Genomic DNA, 13,079 nt, shown 5'->3' on the forward strand with positions numbered 1-13,079 from the left:
TGCAAATGAGTCTTGACCTTCTTTTATTGCACCATCAACATTTACCTTAAACGAACCTAAGTTGGGAGGTGTCCATTTGCTTTCCTGCTGTGAAACAAAAGAGATATGTCTTGAAGTTGCATGGTGTTTCTTATTTGCTTCTTTCCACTCTTGGACCTGCTTTCTGCTCCATTCCATAACAACAACTGGTGTCATGGTTCTTTCTTCAAATATCTTCTTGTTTCTCGCAAACCAGACTCCCCAAAGCACTGTTGCAATCTTTGTCAAAACCTCACTGGATTCAGTACTCAGTTTCTCGAGCAACCAGTCAGCTGCATTTTCTACTGACCACATGTCGTAGTTCAAGCCCACATTCAACCACACTCTTTGGCGAAACTACAATTAAAAAACAAATACAAGAGGTGCTCAATATCTCCAGTGCACATCGGGCAACAAATCAGAACTGTGATTCTTTTGATTTCAATTAAGTACCTGACTGGAATGGTATTTCTAGACAACCTCCATCAAAAGATTCTTATTTTGTGGGGGATTTGCAAAGCCCATATTTTGCTTCAATCTCTAGACTGATGTTTCCCGGTTGCCAAGGTGTGATTCTTATGCCACTGATGGTACCCCGACTTCACCGTGTATTGCTCATTAGGAGAATGGGACCAGGCAAGTCTGTCTTTCATACACATATTTGGTATTTGGGTGTTAAGAATGGCATTTGCATCTTCATTGTTGAACTGCGATCTCATCACTTTTTCCTCGTCCCATTTCTGGAGTCCCGTAGAAAGCTGGATGAATTTCTTTATATGTCAATTTGTTAAAAAATTTAACGATGTTTAACTAAAAAATTATAATAATTTAAAAATATAAATAAATTTAACTATGATAAACATAAAATAAGCGTAAGTGTAATTCTCCGGTTATCCAAACCTTATGGTCCTCCATGGATAGCCGAACTTTTATGTTGGAGCTAAATCTTTCCAGATGGAGAATCAACAGATGAAGGCCCAATCTTTCATTATGGGCTTTCGTTTTACAAACACATAATTCCTGACACTTTGAAACCCAAATTTTGAATATCTGTCTAGATCGCAGGTGTAATAAGAAAACATATGATATTGTAAAAAAGAAAAAAAAGTGCAAATAGTTAGCTAAATTGGACTTGCAAAATATTGTGTAAAAATTGCTGAAATTGTAACACATTGCACTTCATATTGACTATATTGGTTGGTTATAATTTAAAAATAATATGTTGTTAGTATTTTAGTTTGTTAAAATAGAATTTATGATTTTAATATGATAATAAATGATGTGTAATTTTCCTACAGATTTCTTACAGTCTGTAGAGGTTCGACAAATATATTCATCCATAGGAGGTTGGCTAAAATTATAGACAGCAGATTCATGTGGTTGGAGTGTGATTTTTTCAAGAAATTGGTTATATTTTTTATATTTTATATGCCAACTCCTAGATAAAGATTTTGTATGGTTGGAGATGCTCTAGGTTATTTTTTATTGAACACTTACATCTGAATTTTTATTGTTCTTACCTAAAATCCTAACTCCCGCCCTGCTATTATTTGCCTCTTCTCAATATTGTATTAGTCTTGTTTTTTAAATAATTAAACCAATTTTAACAATTTATTAAATAATATAATTTTTTGCCTTTTCTTGTGTCCATGACTTATTTGCAGTTGGGAAAGAAGACATGTGTGAATATATATGGTGAGGAATTTTAGCTAGTGTCACAAGGCGTCAAGGGCCAAATTTTTAAGTTGAGGTCCAACACGGGAACTGGACTCGTAACCCTCTTTATTTCGCATACAGTTCTCGGGCTTTAGCCCTTGCAGAACAAAAAGTTTCTTGGGCTTTAGTTTATACATAACTAGATGAGAATACGCGCGTTGCGGCGGCCTATAAAAATTATATTAATGATCTAATATTAATATTTGTAGAATAAAATAATTTTATGACTGTCTATAAAAAGTATATTAATGTTTCAAGTTAATATTTGTAGGATAAAATAAATTTATATTATAAAAATCTCGATTTAATACAAATACTAATATATAAAATTGCAAAATTGGAATATAATTCATGGTGAAAAAATGAAAATAAATTTATACACGTAATTAACAATTTAAAGCATGACGAATCTTAATTTTATTTGTTTTTTTTTTTGGAAAAATAATCATGTTCTTACATTGTCACCTTCCTCCAATTTTTTTAGATTTATTGTGCACAAAAACATTTAACTTAAATATAACTACCCTCTTAAAAGTTGCTTGAACGGAGCAAACAGATAATGCATGAATAATTTTTTCATGTATACAAAGTAAATAATATAAAAATTAACAACAACAAACATGTCCGATGAACAAAACAATTATTATAAAAGAATAACCAACAAACATATATCATTAATAGTTCATTTATTGATATCAACCATCAATATCCTGTCAAGACTGTATTCTTTTCCGTGTTTGGATTTGTCGACTCCAATGTAATGGTCTATAACTACATTTGCTTGCAACAACCTTTACTGTAACAGCCTTCACTTATCGTTGCAGAAGAACGACACCTCCGAATTAGAAATCGAGCAAGAGAAAGGTATTTCTAATTTTTGATATTTTTCATCCAAAAATTTCAGAAAATTAAAAAATAGAACGGAGCGATGTGAGAGGCGCCACCTACACGCCCCTCGCTTCTCCTTTAAAAATCGAGTAAGAGAACTATCAGGTACGTTTGTGGTATTGAGAGAGGAGGTTGTGTTTAGATGATCCAAAATCCTACGATCTACACAGGTATTTATAGGTGGAGAGTGACTTGTTTGCTACTTTTTCCCATAATTAAATAATCTGAACAAAATCAGATTAAAATTTTCAAGCTACAATATTCCATAAATAATCTGTCTTTCCCATAATTGAATAATCTGAAACAAAATCAGATTAAAACTTTCAAGCTACTATATTCCATAAATAATCCGAAACAAAATCAGATTCTGAAAATTGCTTCTAATATATCCGAAACTAAAAAAGGTAGTTTTAATTTTTGATATTTTTCATCCAAAAATTCCAGAAAATTAGAAAAATAGGACGGAGCGATGTGAGAGGCGCCACCTACACGCCCCTCGCTTCTCCTTTATATAAGTATATTGATGATTGATTTCACTTTGACAAGGAACCGGAAATACCATAAGCAACAAATAAAATTCGCACTGTTGGAAGTCGCTACCCAATTTTTTTTGGGTAAAAAATCATCATGCGTAAATACTAAATATGTTCTGGCAAAAAAAGTAAAAAAAATATTGAATATTTTTTGGCCTTCTCTCAGCCGGGCTATTTTGCCAAGCGAGCCGTTCAAATTTACTTTAACAAAAAAAGATATAATATTCAAATTCATTTATAAAATGAATTCAAAGAACATGTGTCATAGTTAATTTGATTATTATTATATAAAATATAATAGATCATGTATGAATAATGATGATGTCAATAAGAATATTATGAAAAAAAACATATCACAACGTCATTAGGAAGAATTTTGGATATCCGAATTAGATTTTCTAAAATTACTCGAAAAATGGCACAATTATTTAAAAGCTATCAAAATATTTTTACCCAACAAAATTATTTAAAAAACAACGAAATAACCGCCTAAATTATTCACATAAACTAGGGCAAAACATCAAACGAAATCACTACTCGTTCTTCATAAATATCGCAAAATCTTTGCATCATTTAATCACACATCAATACTCGCGACAAAAAATAAGCAATCTAATCATGCCGGTGCATCCGATTAAAAAGGGAGTATCCAACACATAACGTCGAAGATAACAAATCACTGTACAGTCTCAATCCACAATTTATGGCGATTTCGCGACCACATATTCGACTCCAACGAACCTAAATGTCCACGTAAACTGACCACAAGGTTAGAATCAAACACACGTGCGGATCCACCAGCAAGCTGGGAGAGAAGAAATGTCGGAGAAGAAACCACTTTGTGAAATTATTATTATGCCGCAAGAATAAATAGAGTTGAAGAAACGTCCATATAGAAACACTCACCGTCCCACTTTTACCCTCGAAGCTTTTCAACAACTACATGCATGTCGGCCTTGACCGATTATCAGGCGATAAATGTACAGTGTTTGCATTATTTCGCCATATAAATGGCCAAATATTGTCTTTTCAATATGAAGCGACTGGCCCTGCCATTCTGCTTTTTCATCTTTACAGATAATATACGTATCCGACTATTTTCCTAAATCTAATTATTTCGTCTTGCTTTTTTGTCGAGATACAAATATACAATACAAATTATAACTAGGACCGACTCTTGAAAGTAGCGTTAAAATTAATTCAACCCACCTTAACGCACATATGTTATAAGTTATTTAAACAATTTGAAATCAAGTTTTCATTATCTCAGACCGATAATTGTAATATATAATTGGACAGAATTCATGTCTAATACTGCATGTGTAAAAAAATATGTGTATGGACGTCGTTTGAGTAATCTTTAAAAAAAAGTTTCTGGCTTATAGTAGAGAAATGGACTAAAAATGAAAATTAAATCAAAACTTATAAGTGATTAAATTAAGTAGAAGTCCGGAAGCAAAAGTTAGTATCTTCGGTTTCTTATAAATGATTTTGGCTTTTTCATAAATGGATTAAGAAAAATGAATTTGGATTCTTATAAAAAAAACCCGGGAAACAACGTTGTCTAAACATGCACATTATTTCTCGTAGATTTAAGTATACCAATAATTTAGTTAAATGTATAATTTTCACTCAATAAAAAAGGTGAGACTCAAAATAGATAAGCAAAATAAGTTAAACAAATCACTGAAATTGTGGAATGACAAACAAAAAATTGATAGATTTGCTTTGATTCCGATAACAAAATATTGATGATTACTAGCTAGTTTCCAATGCAAGTGCTATCGAAACAACAGGGATTCATGTCTGCAAATTTACGACCTTCGGCTTCGTTCATATATTCTTCGTGGGGTTCACCCATTTGTAAAAGACAATTAAAGCTAAGTTGGTAGTCGGTATCAAATAAAGCTCGATAAATCTCACGACTTTTATCTTAGCTAAGATAACTTTCGCCTAAGCTAATTATTAACAACTTTATAGAAAAGATAATTTCCACAACACTAGTCATCAAATGTTAGAATGTCGATGGTATGAATGTGATGTGATATAACCTGCCGACGCAGATGTACTTAAAACAATACTAATTACCGACTAATTGTAGTCTATTTTAGTCACTCTAAGCTGTATCATTCGAAAGCTTAGTCAAGTGAAATAGTAAATTTAGCGCTAACCACCAACTTAAATTCTTGATTATATGCAATGTAGGGTTAGCTTCTCCTCCGTTTTAGTTGGTACATAATTAATTAGTATAAGTAATCATGTTTAGTTTCACATGGGTCCTTAAACCACACCTGAATATATGATTTGATGTGTGTTTAAGGATATTAAATAGAAAATGTGGGTCCCACCTAGACAAGAAACTAAGATATATACTCATATTAGTACAATCGAGTGGAAGTTTGTCTGCTGCTCTGGTCATCCAATATTGCGGGACAGGTGGAACTCGCGAAAGTTGACTAATCAGTCTCTAATCTTCTTTGATGCATGATTAGTGATGTAATTAAGTATGGCAAAAGATATACGTAAATAATTGATAAAGGTATATGATTGTGCCTAGATTTACTTGTCCCGGCTAGATACATGTTCAACTATTGTATGATTCTAGCTTTTGTGCTCAGTGGCAGGGAACGGTGGCCATGTGTGGTACCAGATTCCCCGATATTTTCTTTCTTTGATTTTGTTTATTTATTTATATTCGATAAAAGACAATAATGGATTGCTTAAATTCAAAAGAAGGCCGCTGATAATAGTGGTTTATTTTGTAGTTCCATTAAGGGAACACATTTGCTTTCTTAGAGATATTAAAATTTACTATAACACGAGATTCACGACGGTTAGCCAGGAAGACCCGTCCGAGAGAGTAATAATTCGTTGGTTAAATTTAGGAATATCACACGATTCACGAAAAAAAAATGTTAAAAAGTCATTTTAGAACAATATTTTACAATATACTCAAAACGCATGCAAACAGTGTAGGTAAACCATTTGGCGGGACAAGAGAGTATCATGATATTGAAATAGTTTAAAATATTAAATTGTTGTGACTGGTATTTACGTGCATGAGAATTATTATACTTAACAAAATTGAAAATTGATGGTCTAATATATTTAATATAATTATAATTATGATATTTGAGACTTATTCTATAAATAAATTTGGATACCCTAACAACAATTTCGTATGTTTTACATAATATAGATACTCATGGTGTTTAATAAAAAGGATCGTGTCGATTTCCCAGAAGGAACAAAACGAATATAAAATCGAGCACGGCTCTGGCCATGCATAACAGCAAAATCCACGACTTGTACGAAATAGTGATAAAATATAAGCTGAGGTTGTTAGTTGACCACAGACCATATCATCGTTACCATACTGCAGGTACTCTCTTTCAACGTTGTTTCTATCGAACAGTGTTATAACAATGCCGCAAATCTTGAAAATACTCAAACTATGGAGATCCATACATGTCACCTTTCTCGCTCATCTCTTACTCGAATGCAGCTGTAACTCACCTACGAATTTTGCACGTATTATTATTAATATAGGAGTAATATTAAATAATTTATTATACACAGTAGTTGACTGTTGAATGTGTGTGATAAGGAAGTCACGTGTCGTGTCTCCACCGGAAAATTAATGCCGACAACAAGAACTGTGATCTTATAGGTAAATAGTTGCGCTCCCTCAGCCGGAGGCTGGGCATTTAATCAAGGAGACACTCATATATAAATATACTTTTTCCCAATTTACTGTTACATCGTTTAGTCACCACTTAGCTTTGGAATCAACTGTGAATGGAAAAACGATATTGTTTATTTCGGAGTTGGTGAAAGTTTCTTTGTAGAAAAATCAACCAAATACATATGGAATCGCTTGGAGATTAATTTTGTAATTTGAATAATTATTACTTCCTCCGGCCTGTATTGTATGAACTTTTTTAATTTGCATGATCTTTAGGGAGTAAAGGTTTGTCTCAATTTCAATGACACAAAAAGTGAGTGAATATTAAATAAATATAATTTATGAATATATAATTGTAATATTCAAATAATCACCTTAAATGAGAAATTCATAATTTTTCGGAACATTCAAAAAAAAAAATATGAATCACGTAAAATGGGACTGGGTAGTAGTTTCTTTTCATTGCTTATTTTTAGTACTTCTTCGCAGTAAATTGGCCACATGTGCTAAGCTTCTAGCTTAATCCACCTCAAAATTTACAAAGTTGTTATTTCTAAAAGTGGAGGGAAAATGAGATAATTGGACGGACTCGATGGAACTAGGAGTATTAATAGTGCCCTTTCTTCCCGTCTTCCTCTGGCCTAGTCACTAGTGTATGCATGCGGGCATCAGCTGTTTACAAATCCACAGATATTAAATCGATTTGAGTATCCATCTCGGGGTTCTAAATTCCGTAGGGTCGTCATCTTGCCGTCGCGTGTTAAATGTGGAGCGAAATCGAGCCATAGCTATAACCTACTCCATTCTTCTCGTTAGTTTACAAATGAGCTAGGTATGTAAATTAAGAAAAATCCTAAGAGCATGAAAAAGGAGAAGGAAATAGATAAAGTAATGATATAATGATAATAAATAAAAAAGTTAAAGTAATTGATTTAATTAATTTTTTTATTATAAAATTTTATTATTCATGATATATTTTTTAAAATGTGAACATCGGATTCTCAAATGAAGTGACAGCTAATTTTGATTGAGTATTTTATGTGTATACAGGGATCTCTTATTACTGTGTGAAAGTGCGAAACAATTATACATAATTAACTCAAATTATGAAATAGTAGAAAATTACAAACAATTTCCGAGTACCTAATATTTTTCTTTAATAGAAATGGTTAGCGCAACATACAAGTAGGGCGCATCACTTTCAACATATCCTTTCAAACCAACTTGAATATTTGTTTCCATAATTGGTAAACTTATTTTCAGAATTTATTTTCATTTATTGTATGGGTCGTGTCCCTGTAGCTTGAAGGAGTGGAAGGCCATGCATAGCAGATGATGCAGACGGGTTGCATACAACCACCATTGTAGCTCAACTGCAAGAGTTGTGATCACGAAACTGCTGCATGTCTACGCAGCTTTAATGCGATTTTACATGACAATATATACTAGCTAATATTAGCAAATTTGATAATGATTCATCTCACGGTTGCGGAGGTTGAGAATATTTAAAGTCTCCCGCGGCTTAGGACTGACTTGTCACCTATTCTTTCTAGGCGAAAGTGCAGTCTGTAAGGTGTCTCCGATCATGAAAATCCTTAGCTAAAAACAGAGTTGGCTTAAAATAAAAAAATTTAGCCAACAGTTCGAAAAACTCAACTCCAACCATGCTCAGCTGTTGTTTATAAATTTAGACAACGTAGGAGATGGCTAAATTTGTCGAACCTGTGAAGATTGCACATCATTTACTACCATATTGAACTGATATATTCTATTTTAACAAATTAAAATATTAATAACATATTATTTTTAAATTATAACCAACCAATATAGCAAATACCATTGAAACAATATGTCTTACAGATTCAGCAAATTTTACATAATGTCTTACAGATCTAATTTGACCAACGATTATAGCCAACTTCATTGGAGATGCTCTTATAGACTTGTAATATTTTAAATTATATTAATAAAATAAAATTGAATGACATTATCTATGATACAGGCCTGTTCTGGTCTGTGTAACCTAATTTGAATTCGTGAAAATGAGTGACTCGGGAAAATTAGAATGGAGGTAATATTATCTAGCGAGGTATGTTAAACGCGAGCGAAAATAATTAATTTATATGTACAGTCTTGAATGTTTGTTGATGTGTTAAATTTAGATTAAATTATAATATTATACAATTTTAAACATATCTACATTAAAATAAAAATATGGGATATAATGATCTTGGAAATAAATTTAAAAAGATGTGAACTTCATCTTAAAAATATCAATATTTTATTATATTATATCGAAAATTGAAGTAGAAAAATAATTTGAAACAAATTTTTTTCCATAATAAATATTTACTTCGAAACCGGGAGAGTATAATATTATATATACATCTAATTCCTTAAATTTCAAAAACTATCAAAAATAATCATTTCATCACTTTCCCATTTTTCTTCCTTTTTTGGTTACTTTTATTTCATTATCTTTTTTTTATACATTGAAAATCAATGACTCACACTATTTTATACATATTCTTTAACTTCTTTACCCAAATTATATATGTAAACAAATGACTGAGACGGAGCGATTAATAAATAAGCATTTCTTTGCAAGTTCAAGCCAATATCATACCTAAATGTGTGTCTGAGCGTCTTGGTAAGCTCAGAAACTGGCGTTTTATGCATGGACCATCTAATAACTCATCTCATAGCTCAGTCTCACCCATATATGACAATTGAGAGCGATGAACAGAAAAACTAATAGATACGAGAGAGACCTTAGTGAACTATACACGACAAAGAGAGGTATAAGGAACGTGCAATAACTAAGAGCTTGCTTATTTTATTATAGTTTTGGTAAAAAGTATCAATAAATTTCGACATGCAGAAAACATTGGAATTGTTTTTGTATTTTTATTGAAGAAATATCAAACAAATTTAGTGTCGTTGAGCGAGTCAATACATGTTGGAACACCGAAAAAAGCAGATGGAATATAAATGTCATCACGACTTGCTCGTGCACTTTTAAACTATTAAAAGTTTTTTACTTAATTCGAATACACGGTAAACTTGTTGCAATCAGACAGCAGTACAAAATAATTTATTCGAATATAACAATGCATTTAAGAATTTAAAGTTTTGATGCAAATTTATGAACTTCGAAAACTATACCTTACGAGAAAAAGCTTAAGAAAATCGTTATTAGCAGTTAGTATCTTGTTTTCTTAAGATTCACTTCATTTTGTGTTGAATATAAAGATTCACTTCATTCTTTAGACAGCTAAATAAAGAGAATCGTTAATTATTTAAAATCCATTGTCTTGGTCTTTCTTTATATTATATTATTGTTATACCGGAGTATATTATATAAACTACTGTTCTCCCGTTTTACGTGGCCAAGCATGCGATATAAATTCAATTGATCAAAACCATGTTAATTTATTACTTCATTTAGTCAAAAACAATGTTGGTTAATTTAGTCAATGAATATTATATAATTTAAAATTCTTTAACACAAATTTGATTTGCTGATCAAGTTGACTTGAATTTTGACTATTAAAGAATAACGTACCTTTGTAGATGCCAACAATATTTCTGGTGCATCTGTAAAAAATTATACATATGCGTTTAAATTAAACTGCACGAAGCACGTTGCGTTCGCTTGGTACATGTTTATGAATATGTTAATTACTGTTGACAGAACTAGATCAACTTCTGTTTACTTATTCCAAAAGCTTCCAAAGATGCTCTTTTATTTTATGTGCACGCAGATATGCTAAATTAGAATCTATTTTAATTTTCACGATTAAATGAAAATGAATCAATCTCTCAATCCGTGAAAATATATATAAAAAATAAAAGACTTTTTAGATGTTATATATATAACTCTCGGTCTAAAACTTCCTGACAATTCAAAGAGGACGGCAATGTAATACTCAATTACTCCTCCGTTTTGAAATATAGGTCTTTTTCACGTATTTTTAAGTCTTTTTACTGCATGTTTAGAATCATTATTTTTGAAATTTTATTTTTTTTGAATAATAATATCAATTATATATTTTTATCCTGAAACATAAAATTTCAAAAAAGAATGATTTTTAACATGCGATCAAAAGACTTAGAAATAAGTGTAAAAAAGTCAAACGACTTATATTTCAAAACGGAGTAGTAATTATTTTGGATTTTTGTAAGTATAAAACCCTTGTTAATTTATACTCCCTCTGTTTTTTTTATATGACGCTTTGACTTTTAGCACACACTTTTAAGTGCTTTGATCGGATAGTTAAAAATATTATTTTTTAAAATTTCTTTTCCTGAATAATAATATATAATCAATATTTTTATTTAGAACAAGAAAAGTCAAAAAATAATATTTTTAACTACCCGGTCAAAGCACTTAAAAGTGTGTGCCAAAAGTAAAAGCGTCATATAAAAAACAGAGGGAGTATCAATAGTCAAACTACTCTATTTACTAAATCCCTGCATATTTATCACAAAATATCACAACATATATTATGTTTTAAAAATATCACAGTATATGTAAGTAGATAATTCTTCTACCTTGGGAGTAGCTTTCATTTATGCTTCATCTTCCTTTTGCAGTGATTCTGTTATTGTTAATTTTAAAGTCCCTGCACTGTCCATGTATGAACCATTTACACTTGTGCTATCGTCACGTCCATGAGGACCATAACGGTGACGTTTGTTGACGCAGAAAACTTGCAGCAATAAATGTCAATACTAACAATATTTACTATCAATTTAAAATCACAGAAATTTTATAAATAATTTTGTTTAATGTAAATTAATAAAGGTCAAGTTGGGTAGTTCGCTGAAAGGACAGACACGTAAATACTCCAATTAAAAGGTCAATTTGATTTTTATACACAACGACCCTATTCTGATGTAAGGAACCCTAACAACCATGCAAAACTATAATCAATTGAGTTTGACTTGTACGTACCAGACTACCAGCATACCTTCGCCAGCTCATAAATTAAACTTCACATAATTAGTAGTAGTATATATCTGACGCTTTGCATAATTATCGATTTTGTGCAAATTTCTATATAATCGACTTTATGTAAAATTATCGGTTGCATGCCCATTTTTCCGGCCTGTTATATAAACTTTCTGTTCTTAAATACATGAAATTTCTTTTAATCTTATACTCCCTCCGTCCCTATTTATCTGTCCACTTTAGAAGTAAAAATTTGTCCCTATTTATCTGTCCGTTTATACTTTCAAAACTAATTTAATGATAGTATTTCAAATATATCTCCATAATTTCAATTTTCAAGGCTTGACTTATTTAAAACTTGGTTGAATTCATGTTTTCAAGACATAAAGTAGAGGTATTCCACCATTTTCAAGATATTAATTAGAGGTATTTAATGAAAAAGTTCATACATTCAATTATTCCTTGGTATGTGTTTTATTTTCCAAAATGGACAGATAAAAAGGGACGGAGGGAGTAAATAGTTAGAGTGGCCTCTTTTTCATTCATAAATAGGGTTTCGGTAGGTAAGATGTCTATAAATAATAACAAATATATATTAAAAAAAAAATTGTAAAGATAATATTTGAAATGCATGCAAAAGTTTAAATAGATAAATATCGTATATTAGAAAAATAGAGCAAGTATAGGGCGTAATTAAGAACCGTATGTGGTGCAACACATGGAATAATATCATAACTTACAAATTATATATTGCTATTTAAAAGTTTTAATTACCACCAATTTATAGATAAATATATGGTTTGGATAATTAACTTTAGAATATGTGTACACTTCTTTTGTTTTGCTCACCTTTTGTATGTATACCCTGCTTTCTTCTATTTAATTCATACATTTCTTATTTTCCTTTAAACATGCCTGCTCGGAAGGATTCATTGTATTTATGCAAATGGACTTATCGATTACGATTAAATATTACCTAGAACTTCAGTATGCACGGCCTTTAATTAACATAAATTAATAAATTATGTACACTAATTTATCTCTGATTCAGTGGTTTAGTAGTTGAGATGCGCTTGTTAAGGGGAATGAAAATACGTATATATAATACGATAATAATAAAAGAGAGGTAGATGACATCATTCAGTAAGATATTAAAAAACTCAACCAAATAATAAATTAGATAGATAAATCTTTAAACAAAGAGGGATCTTATTAATTAGTCGATTTGTATACATGTGCGATTATGATTATGCAGTCTTAGTTCATAAAGCACGCTTTTAATACT

This window comes from Daucus carota, chromosome 3 (assembly GCF_001625215.2).
Source record: "Daucus carota subsp. sativus chromosome 3, DH1 v3.0, whole genome shotgun sequence".
Classification (NCBI taxonomy): Eukaryota; Viridiplantae; Streptophyta; class Magnoliopsida; order Apiales; family Apiaceae; genus Daucus; species Daucus carota.